The sequence below is a fragment of the Mus caroli genome, unplaced genomic scaffold, assembly GCF_978045245.1.
Source record: "Mus caroli unplaced genomic scaffold, Mus_caroli_1 scaffold_34, whole genome shotgun sequence".
Classification (NCBI taxonomy): Eukaryota; Metazoa; Chordata; class Mammalia; order Rodentia; family Muridae; genus Mus; species Mus caroli.
In genome coordinates, this window is record NW_028227289.1 from 971,271 (window position 1) to 984,344 (window position 13,074).

Consider the following 13,074-nt stretch of genomic DNA (forward strand, 5'->3'; position numbering starts at 1 on the left):
CATTGAAAATGCACATAAAAACTTTAAGAACCCTGTATTCCACAGTTACTCGAGCCATTTGAGAACAGTTCATATATGCTAGATTACACAATGTAAGCAAACTGCATGAATCTGTTAGGCATTAGAATAAAAGGTAAATTGTGCATGCTCTTCCTGTGAGCTTCTAGCAGGCAGTATCATCATTTGATCTCTGCATGGAGTGTACTCTAAGTGTTTGAGGTTAATGATCAGAAGACACAGGACAGATTAAATAAATGTGGCTGGCCCTCAGCATGCCCAAAGAACAGTGCTCTGAGTGTGTCTAGGATCTGACTTAGAAAGAACATCCATAGGCTGTGAGTGTTATTTATTTTTGCTATTTCATTTTGCTTATTCACAGTGTCCTCAAGGTTCAGCGTCCATATTTACTTAAAACCAGGCTTGATCTTGAATTTAATTACTTTTTTCAGCAATAGGAATTGAACCGCAGTTACTACTCTCCTGTCCCCAGTGGTAAACACTGCTGTCCATATATTGATCTACACTGTGATCTTGGCAACTGCTAAAAGGTGATGCTTAGAGGCTTTTCTGCTGCTGTGCACTAGAGGTGGCAGGACTCTCCCCTCCCTGTTAATAATGCATGGGCAGTTTTTCTCCCCTTCTTTAAAGTGAGGAATCCTTCTCTTGTGTCACTGGTGAAAGGAGTGCCACTCATTTGGGTGTTTAGCCAACGTTAATTAATTGTCACTGTTCTTGAGGATCACAGGTCTGAGGCAGGGCTCACCCAGCTAAAGTTCACTTATCAGCAATACACATCTTTAATGGTTCCTAAGGAAGATTCCTTTGTCTGCTCATTGCTTTCCTCTGTGGATGTACTACTTAAAAGTTACTTCATAGAACGCTGCTGGTTTCAGTTAAAATCTTTAGGTTGGCCCTTCCCTTCCAGTTGTTTGGGGCTCACATGGAGACCAAGTTGCACTTACAGATGTGCGGGGAGGCCTAGGTCCAGCCCGTGTATGCTCTTTGGTTGGTGGTTCAGTCTCTGAGAGCCCCAAGGGTCCAGGCAGGAGCCACAGAGCCGCTGAGGCAGCACCCTTTTGGGACTGCAGACATCCGGCACCCTCCCAGCCGGAGGAGAGTGTTCTGCCCTGCAGGGAGCGCCATCTTGGCTCCGGGGCTCCACCGAACTTAGTCTGCAGAGGTGAGAGTGAGGACCACAGAGGCAGACAGCTTCTGGGACAGGCGGGAGCCACAGAGCTGCTGAGGCAGCACCCTTTTGGGGCTGCAGACATCGGCACGCTCCCAGCTGGAAGAATGTATTCTGCCCTGCACAGGAGCCCCCTGCCTCAGGAGCAGGGAGCACATCTTGGATCCAGGACTCCTCTGAACTTAGGAACGTAGTCTGCACAGCTGAGAGTGTACACCACAGAAGCTGACAGCTTCTGTGACCTGCCAAAGCAACACAGCATCTGGGAAAGGTCCTGTTTTCGGCCTTCTTCCTTGGCCAGGAGGAGGTCCAAACGCCAGATATCTGTACACCTTCCCTTTAAGAGGAAAGCTTGTCAGCAGGGAGTGCTCTAACCACTGAAACTCAGAGGAGAGAGCCTGTCTCCCAGGTCTGCTAACAGACGATACTCAGAATCACCAGAAGAACAACCTCTGAACAGAGACATCTATAACAACTCCAGAGATTACCAGATGGCGAGAGGTAAACGTAAGAATCTTACTAACAGAAACCAAGACCACTCACCATCATCAGGACCCAGCACTCCCACTTCGCCCAGTCCAGGGCACCCCAACACACCTGAAAAGCTAGACCTGGATTTAAAAGCATATCTCATGATGATGATAGAGGACATCAAGACGAACTTTAAAGAACTACAGGAGAACATGGCTAAAGAGTTACAAGTCCTTAAAGAAAAACAGGAATACACAACCAAACTGGTAGAAGTCCTTAAAGAGAAACAGGAAAAAAAATCCAATCAGATGATGGAAATGAACAAAACCATACTAGACCTAAAAAGGGAAGTAGACACAATAAAGAAAACCCAAAATGAGGCAACACTGGAGATAGAAACCCTAGGAAAGAAATCTGGGACCATAGATGCCAGCATCAGCAACAGAATACAAGAGATGGAAGAGAGAATCTCAGGTGCAGAAGATTGCATAGAGAACATCCAACAATCAAGGAAAATGCAAAAAGATCCTAACTCAAAACATCCAGGAAATACAGGACACAATGAGAAGACCAAACCTACGGATAATAGGAGTGGATGAGAATGAAGATTTTCAACTCAAAGGACCAGTAAACATCTTCAACAAAATTATAGAAGAAAATTTCCCAAATCTAAAGAAAGAGATGCCCATGAACATACAAGAAGCCTACAGAACTCCAAATAGGCTGGACCAGAAAAGAAATACCTCCCAACACATAGTAATCAGAACAACAAATGCACTGAATAAAGATAGAATACTAAAAGCAGTAAGAGAAAAAGGCCAAGTAACATATAAAGGCAAGCCTATCAGAATTACACCAGATTTTTCACCAGAGACTATGAAAGCCAGAAGATCCTGGACAGATGTTATACAGACACTAAAAGAACACAAACTCCAGCCCAGGCTACTATACCCAGCCAAACTCTCAATTAACATAGATGGAGAAACCAAAGTATTCCACGACAAAAACAAATTCACTCATTATCTCTCCACGAATCCAGCCCTTCAAAGGATAATAACAGAAAAAAACCAATACAAGGACAGGAACCACGACCTAGAAACAACAAAAAGGTAATCCCTCAACAAACCTAAAAGAAGACAGCCACAAGAACAGAATGCCAACTTTAACAACAAAAATAACAGGAAACAACAATTACTTTTCCTTAATATCTCTTAATATCAATGGACTCAACTCCCCGATAAAAAGACATAGACTAACAAACTGGCTACACAAACAAGACCCAACATTTTGCTGCTTACAAGAAACTCATCTCAGAGAAAAAGATAGACACTACCTCAGAATGAAAGGCTGGAAAACAATATTCCAAGCAAATGGTATGAAGAAACAAGCTGGAGTAGCCATTCTAATATCTGATAAGATTGACTTCCAACCCAAAGTCATCAAAAAAGACAGGGAGGGGCACTTCATACTCATCAAACGTAAAATCCTCCAAGAGGAAATATCAATCCTGAATATCTATGCTCCAAATACAAAGGCAGCCTCATTCATTAAAGAAACTTTAGTAAATCTCAAAGCACACATTGCACCTCATACAATAATAGTGGGAGACTTCAACACACCACTTTCACCAATGGACAGATCATGGAAAAGGAAACTAAACAGGGACACAGTGAAACTAACAGAAGTTATGGATCAAATGGATCTGGCAGATATCTACAGAACATTTTACCCTAAAACAAAAGGATATACCTTCTTCTCAGCACCTCATGGTACCTTCTCCAAAATTGACCTCGTAATTGGGCACAAAACAGGACTCAACAGATACAAAAATATTGAAATTGTCCCATGCATCCTATCAGATCACCATGGACTAAGGCTGATCTTCAATAACAAAATAAATAATAGAAAGCCAACCTTCACGTGGAAACTGAACAACACTCTTCTCAATGATACCTTGGTCAAGGAAGGAATAAAGAAAGAAATTAAGGACTTTTTAGAGTTCAATGAAAATGAAGCCACAACATACCCAAACTTATGGGATGCAATGAAAGCATTTCTAAGAGGAAAACTCATAGCTCTGAGTGCCTCCAAAAGGAAACTAGAAAGAGCACACATTAGCAGCTTGACAACACACCTAAAAGCACTAGAACAAAAGGAAGCAAATTCACCCAAGAGGAGTAGACGGCAGGAAATAATCAAACTCAGGGGCGAAATCAATCAAGTGGAAACAAGAAGAACTATTCAAAGAATTAACCAATCAAGGAGCTGGTTCTTTGAGAAAATCAACAAGATAGATAAACCCTTAGCCAGACTCACTAGAGGGCACAGGGAAAGCATTCTAATTAACAAAATCAGAAATGAAAAAGGAGACATAACAACAGATCCTGAAGACATCCAAAACACCATCAGATCCTTCTACCAAAGGCTATACTCAACAAAACTGCAGAACCTGGATGAAATGGAGAAGTTCCTAGACAGATACCAGGTACCAAAGTTGAACCAAGATCAGGTTAATGATCTAAACAGCCCTATATCCCCCAAAGAAATAGAAGCAGTCATTAATAGTCTCCCAACCAAAATAAGCCCAGGACCAGATGGGTTTAGTGCAGAGTTCAATCAGACCTTCAAAGAAGATCTAATCCCAGTTCTTCACAAACTATTCCACAAAATAGAAACAGAAGGTACTCTACCCAACTCATTCTATGAAGCCATAATTACTCTGATACCTAAACCACAAAAAGACCCAACAAAGATAGAAAACTTCAGACCAATATCCCTTATGAATATTGATGCAAAAATATTCAATAAAGTTCTTGCTAACCGAATCCAAGAACACATCAAAACAATCATCCATCCTGACCAAGTAGGTTTCAACCCAGGGATGCAGGGATGGTTCAATATACAGAAATCCATCAACTTAATCCAGTATATAAACAAACTCAAAGACAAAAACCACATGGTCATCTCGTTAGATGCGGAAAATGCATTTGACAAGATCCAACACCCATTCATGATAAAAGTCTTGGAAAGATCAGGAATTCAAGGCCCATACCTAAACATGATAAAAGTAATCTACAGCAAACCAGTAGCCAACATCAAAGTAAATGGAGAAAAGCTTGAAGCAATCCCTCTAAAATCAGGGACTAGACAAGGCTGTCCACTTTCTCCATACCTATTCAACATAGTACTTGAAGTCCTATCCAGAGCAATTAGACAACAAAAGGAGATCAAAGGGGTACAAATTGGAAAAGATGAAGTCAAAATATCACTTTTTGCAGATGATATGATAGTATATATAAGTGACCCTAAAAATTCCACCAGAGAACTCCTAAGCCTGATAAACAGCTTCGGTGAAGTAGCTGGATATAAAATTAACTCAAACAAATCAATGGCCTTTCTCTACACAAAGAATAAACAGGCTGAGAAAGAAGTTGGGGAAACAACACCCTTCTCAATAGTCACAAATAATATAAAATATCTTGGCGTGACTCTAACTAAGGAAGTGAAAGATCTGTATAATAAAAACTTCAAGTCTCTGAAGAAAGAAATTCTAGAAGATCTCAGAAGATGGAAAGATCTCCCATGCTCATGGATTGGCAGGATCAACATTGTAAAAATGGCTATCTTGCCAAAAGCAATCTACAGATTCAATGCAATCCCCATCAAAATTCCAACTCAATTCTTCAACTAATTAGAAAGTGCAATCTGCAAATTCATCTGGAATAACAAAAAACCTAGGATACCAAAAACTCTTCTCAAGGATAAAAGAACCTCTGGTGGAATCACCATTCAGGACCTAAAGCTTTATTACAGAGCAATTGTGATAAAAACGGCATGGTACTGGTATAGTGACAGTCAAATAGACCAATGGAATAGAATTGAAGACCCAAATATGAACCCACACACCTACGGTCACTTGATCTTCGACAAGGGAGCTAAAACCATCCAGTGGAAGAAAGACAGCATTTTCAACAAATGGTGCTGGCACAACTGCTTGTTTTCATGTAGAAGAATGAGAATCGATCCATTCCTATCTCCTTGTACTAAGGTCAAACCTAAGTGGATCAAGGAACTTCACATAAAACCAGAGACACTGAAACTTATAGAGGAGAAAGTGGGGAAAAGCCTTGAAGATATGGGCACAGGGGAAAAATTCTTGAATAGAACAGCAATGGCTTGTGCTGTAAGATTGAGAATTGACAAGTGGGACCTCATGAAACTGCAAAGCTTCTGCAAGGCAAAAGACACCATCAATAAGACAAAAAAAACACCAACAGATTGGGAAAGGATCTTTACCTATCCTAAATCAGATAAGGGTCTAATATCCAATATATATAATGAACTCAAGAAGGTGGACTCCAGAAAGTCAAATAACCCCATTAAAAAATGGGGCTCAGAACTGAACAAAGAATTCTCACCTGAAGAATACCAAATGGCAGAGAAGCACCTGAAAAAATGTTCAACATCCTTAATCATCAGGGAAATGCAAATCAAAACAACCCTGAGATTCCACCTCACACCAGTCAGAATGGCTAAGATCAAAAATTCAGGTGACAGCAGATGCTGGCGGGGATGTGGAGAAAGAGGAACACTCCTCCATTGTTGGTGGGATTGCAAGCTTGTACAACCACTCTGGAAATCAGTCTGGCGGTTCCTCAGAAAATTGGACATAGTACTACCGGAGGATCCAGCAATACCTCTCCTGGGCATATATCCAGAAGATATCCCAACCGGTAAAAAGGACACATGCTCCACTATGTTCATAGCAGCCCTATTTATAATAGCCAGAAGTTGGAAAGAACCCAGATGTCCCTCAACAGAGGAATGGATACAGAAATTATGGTACATTTACACAATGGAGTACTACTCAGCTATTAAAAAGAATGAATTTATGAAATTCCTAGCCAAATGGATGGACCTGGAGGGCATCATCTTGAGTGAGGTAACACAATCACAAAGGAACTCACACAATATGTATTCACTGATAAGTGGATATTAGCCCAAAACTTAGGATATCCAAGATATAAGATACAATTTGCTAAATGCATGAAACTCAAGAAGAATGAAGACCAAAATGTGGACTCTGTGCCCCTTCTTAGAATTGGGAACAAAACACCCATGGAAGGAGTTACAGAGACAAAGCTTGGAGCTGTGATGAAAGGATGGACCATCTAGAGACTGCCATATCCAGGGATCCATCCCATAATCAGCTTCCAAAAGCTGACACCATTGCATACACTAGCAAGATTTTGCTGAAAGGACCCAAAGATAGCTGTCTCTTGTGAGACGATGCAGGGGCCTAGCAAACACAGAAGTGGATGCTCACAGTCAGCTATTGGATGTATCACAGGGCTCCCAATCGAGAAGCTAGAGAAAGTACCCAAGGAGCTAAAGGGATCTGCAACCCTATAGTTGGAACAACATTATGAACTAACCAGTACCCTGGAGCTCTTGTCTCTAGCTGCATATGTATCGAAAGATGGCCCATTCGGCCATCACTGGAATGAGAGGCCCATTGGACTTGCAAATTTTATATGCCCCAATATAGGGGAATGCCAGGGCCAAAAGAATGGGAATGGGTGGGTAGGGAAGTGGGGGGCGCTATGGGGGACTTTTGGGATAGCATTGGAAATGTAATTGAGGAAAATATGTAATAAAAATATTAAAAATTAAAAAAAAATCTTTTGGTTGTACAAATTGTAGAAGTTACTCTGTGACATTGTTTTGTGGTACTGAAGAATAAACTCAAGAACTCACATGTGTTGTCAGTGCACACTGATACTGAGATTCATACGTTGGTTTTAGGCAGACAATTTCATTTAAACCAGGAAAGTTCTTATTGCTAGTGCTTTGATAAATCTTTCGCTAAGGCATAAACATCTTCATAGCTGGCACAACAGTTTGTTTTTTATTTCTCTCTACTATAGTCTTTCTCAATAGTCACTTAAAGTAAAGTTTTCCTAACCTCTTTTTTAAAGTAGTCCAGTGCAAATTATCTTTATGGCATTGCTAAGATATGTTCCCTCTGCAACCTTTCTGTGATTTGTGTCTTCCACTTAACATTAAATTTTACTTCACTATTTATTTCATTCTCCAATACTATCTTCCTTCATTTATGAAATATATGCTCATACTCGCCCTTGGTTTTGAATACATTTGCTTCATACCTAAGGCCATTTTATTTTTACCAATTAATGAGGTTTACAAATAAATCATTCTTACATTATGAGAACAGAAGCTATGCTTATCTCTAAGACTTAAAGAATAGGAGGATTATTTTTTAATCTCTGAACATATAAAAATATCCTAAAGCCAGGGGTCTACATTGATTGGGGAGATCTTCAGAATGCTGTTTCCTGAGATACAGTCCAGATTTATTTACTAAAAGGTGTCTAACCATAAATAAATGGAAACATGGATGTTTTTGTTCCTATGAATATATCATTAAAATTTCATTCTGAATGTTTTTTGGGCTATTCTAACAAAGTTGCATTAATAAGAGGCAGGGTTTCAGGCTAACAATAGAAAAATGTACAATCAGAGATTAAGGTAGTAAATATTTTTTTAATGGAAGACAAGCTGTAAACTGTTCTCGGTTTCATGAAATTATATATTTCACAAATAGTAGTGATACTATATTAAAGAATCTAACTTAGTGGTGTGCCATTAAATTGTGTCAAGACTTTCAGTTTGATGACCAAGTCTGATGTCCATGATTAATTTTTTGGCATATTTTAAATCTACAAGACAGACAAAAATTATATAGAATAAATAGACTGAATTATAGAAGTCAAAATGGCAAGATAGAGCTTTCAGTTCATCTTTCTTCACCAAACAATTATGGAAGTTGACATGATCAGACAATGCACCAATAGAAATGATAAGTTGTGGCTTTCTAGTAGCATCTGACCTAATTACAGAGACCTGATTTAAGGAGAAAGTAAATGCAAATTTAAGTAACAGAGACATAATATATAAACTGTCCCTTCTCTGTGTTGCCTTTTTGTTATATTTTATCACAGCAACAGAAATGAAACCAGAACAGAAATTAGCACCAGAAACATTGGTTTGTTTTGATGAACCTGATGGTGTTAGTTTAGGAGGAAAGAAACCAAAAATTCTGCAGTTTCGGGGCAGAAAGGCCATTAAATTCTGTGATCAGAGCTTAAAGGGTCACTGTAGTGGAATCTTTGAAGTCAAACATGATGAGAGAAGTGCGGACTATGGCTGACTACTCATGAGGCTATAATGGCCACAATAGCTTTATTAGGAATTTTATCAGGGGCCACTCACATGTTTAGCTTAGAATGTGAGTGTACTGACTGTACTGTGGCTATATAATCAGATAAATTTAATAAAGGATTATTGCCATTGAAGAGACCGCATTTTTCACTGGCTTCAGTGTGATTGCATTATCCCTCAGTTATGTCCCTCAGATACAACCGTATTTAATTAGTTTTCTTGTTGTTAATTTTACACAAGTACAGACTTAAGAAATTTCAAACATTTAAATAGAATTTAAACTATTCAGTATTGGAATTTTTGGAGACTTGCGTTCTTCTTGGAGTTAGAGAATGCTTTACATTTTGGCATTAAGATGACTTGAGACTTTGGGGAAAACAGATGCAAACTTACAGATCAATCAATGTGACATGTTTGTGTGTGAAGTGGACAGGGGTGTGTGTGTGGATGATCTGTATTTGTTAGTTTTAACAGCCAACTTGACAGGACCTTAAATAAGTAGAGACTATCTGGGTCAGGTTAGCCTGTTGGTATGTCTTCAGGGGATTGTCTTAATTGTTAATTTATATAAGAGGACTCTAAATGTGAGTGTCACCATTTTATGAGTTTGGCCCTGAACTGTATTATAGTGGAGTGGGCGATCTACATAGGCAAATAAGCTGAAGCACTGAAAAATTCATTTCTCTCTGCTCTTGACCATGGATGTGATATGACCAGCTGTCTCAAAAAAAAAAAACAAAAAAAAAAAAAAAACAAAAAACAAAAACAAAAACAAAAAAAAAAAAACCTGCTTCTCTGACTCTGCTGTAATGAAAGATTGTTATGGGAAATTATAGACCAAAAGAACTCCTTTCCCCTTATTTGACTATTTGTCAGGCTATTTTATTACATCAATAGAACTGAAACTGGAAAATCAGGTAATGTAATTGATAGCTGTCAGTGAATTGTGGGATGGTAGCATAAACAAAGTGTTTTGGTCTATTTCCAACACTGATAATCCTTAAAAATGTTACGGTATAAACTTTGTAGCTGTACTGTGAATGAGTTAAAAGATGATGGGTTTATCAGAGCTGCTGTATTTTTGCCTGTCATAATCACTAACAGAAAATCATCTGTCCATACGCTTCACTTCTCTCCTCTTCCCTCCCTTAAAATATATTTTCTCCATAGTTTTCTATATTCTGATACACACCCATTTTGTACCTATGATAATAAATGGGTAAATTTTCCCATCTTAAGAATAGTATAAAATCAAACTACATGCTATTAATTTTCATATTATAGACTATAAATTTGATTGGCTACTAGGGTCAGTTTTATGGGCAATTTAGCCACTAGATGGATATTCGAAGTGTTTCAGATAAAAATGTTCCAGCATCCTGGAAAACCATATCTTAAGGTAACAGGTTATAGGTCCAGACTTAGCATAAAGTAACGATTTCCTTATGTGAGATATGGAGATACTTAACACAGCTCCGTTAGAGCTGAATATGGCTATGCACCATGGCTTTATGACATCATGGTTGTTATAGTGTTGAGGAGACATAGGCACAAGTCTCTAAGGAACATGAAATTTATTTCTTCATGTATCAAGCTTTCCTACCAATAATAAGAAACAAAGCATTGTATCTTAGATAACTGTAAAATAATCAAAATCAAAAATGAAATAAACAAAAAAAAAATTGAGTGTAGATCTCTAGTCTTTCTTATGGGGTATGGCAGAATGGTTACAATGGTATCAGCATAATTTTGCCATGTGTCAATTTAACATTTACAGTTTCCACAACTCAACTATAGGGGTGCAACAAGACCTTGGACAAGAACTACATTTGAAAGTGTCTACCTCAGTGGGACCCATTATGGTTTGGATCATGTTATGTCGTATACTTGGTTAGAAAACTTTGCACATTACTGGGAAGTTGGAGAACCTGTAAGAGGATGGAGGACTTACTAGAATAAAAATATGTTACCTGGGCTGTGCCCTTGAAGGTGATGTTGGGCTCATGTACAACACCTCTCTCTTCTTATCGGTTCTTTCTTATAATGATGAAAAATGCATTGTGGAAACACATAAAATGTCTTGAATTATAACCCTACTCCAAAGCACAAATGCACTTATGTCACTATATAACTCTCCTATATTTTAACTAATTTCTCATGTATTTGTCATAAAATGGAAACATGTCACAGAAATATGATCATCAATATATAGGTACAGTATCATCAGAGTGACCTAAACAATTCTCATTTTTCTATTCTTACCTCATAAGTATTAAATGATTTAATAAATAATTTGAAATACCATACAACTTTGGAGACAAACTGTAAAGCCTAATCAGAACTTGTCAATTACTAAGAAGATATATTTGAACATAGTTTTAAAAAAATCTCATGTGTGGGTTCATGAATGTAAAACTTTAAAATTTCAGCATAGCAATAACATCTGGTAAAGAACTGACTAGAGATATGAGGCTATAAACTGAAATGTTAATTCTTTTTATACCAATCTCATCAGTGTACGTTCTAGTTATAAAAAATAAAAAATGGGCACAAAGAGCCACAAACTTTTAATAAGTATCAACCACAGCCTAAGTTCATCTTCAAGCATCACAAGTGAAATTGGAAGTTTCTAGATCAGTTTAAATTAAATCGATTAATAATACATCATGTTAAAATGAATTTTTCATGATTTGGAAGCTAATGTTCTCAATTATTTAGCAAAGCAAAGTGTAGAAAACTCACACACAAACAGTATGCAGACGCTGATCCGTGAACTTTCTCCTAAAGCAAGATGATAAATGGCCCGTTTTCTAACATATTGAAGTGATATGGTAATATTTCAACTCTGAAATATTTCTTGAATAGAGCACCCAATTGGAATATGTACAATAGATAAAAGAAAACAGAAAGTATGATTTATTATCCCAAACTTGAATGTGCATATCCAAAAGATATATAAATAAATTAATAAATTATTTAAGCATATGACTTTATTCAAACCCAAATCTGAGAATGTTAATTTCTTGAAACCTAAGGCATCTGAAGATCATGGTACTATTTTACTCCCAATGATCTACTTCAACACACTTTCCTTGTTACTTCGGTTTGCTTTTACAGCAGTTGTATCTATATGGTGATTCAATCTTAGAGTTGTCTGTTTCTACAGAGTTCAATGAAGAGCAGTATAAAACATACACTCCATTACATTGAAAAGATCATGCCATTACTGAAAGGAAAGCTGTTACAAAGACACTAGCATATTGGTATGGAGATAAAAGATGAGTTAGTTGATTAGAATCATTCTCGCTATCCTGACAAAGTACTTAGCATGGCACCACCACTATAAACACTCCTTGTCATCTAAAGGAGTTGTGCTCTTTTACATAATGACTGTGGATGTTGAAATCAAATTCCAGGAGAAGTAAAACCCTGTGTTACCTACAATAAATGTAAGTCACTTCTGCATACTATAAAATACTAACATAAAAAGGTGCCTGAGACATTATCTAACTCCATTTCCTCATACTGCGCCTAAGCCAACTCTGACTTTAGACAGTTTAGCCGCTTGCCTCAGGCTGTGTTGTTAGAGAAGCCAAGCACTGTTGCGGCCCGCCCGCGGTCCACAACACGAACGGTTCAACTGAGAATGGCAGTTCCCTGCAAAGAGAGGTAACTAGATAGGGCGGAAGAAAAGAATGAAGCCAGGACAACAAGTTCTGATCGAGGCTCAATTTAATATTTCCAAACACTCAGTTTATAAAGGAAGGGGGAGGGAACCCAATTTCCCGCCAAGTAACTCAGGGTCCAGTAGCAGGACAAACACGTGTGTGCCTCCAGGCAGCAGAGGGCAGGTTCCAGCAGTGGGCGTGGCAGGACGAATGAGCCGGTAGCTCCACCCTAGAGCAGGCAGGTTCCAAGCTGGGGGGAAGGGAGACCACATTTCCCCCCATTAGATAACAAAAATAACAATAAAAAAGGGGTGGCCTGTGGCAGAAAAATTATCTATGTTCAATAGTTCTGCCTAAGTTCCTAGGGCTAAAGAAAAAACCTATTTCCGTGGGATTTCTTAACTATTCTAATGGTAAACTGTATCTGGCTAAGGCTGTAGGCTCTGACTTTATAATGCTAATTAGTGCTGAATAGGTAGCTACCTGTTTGCCTTTTAAGTAGGGCGT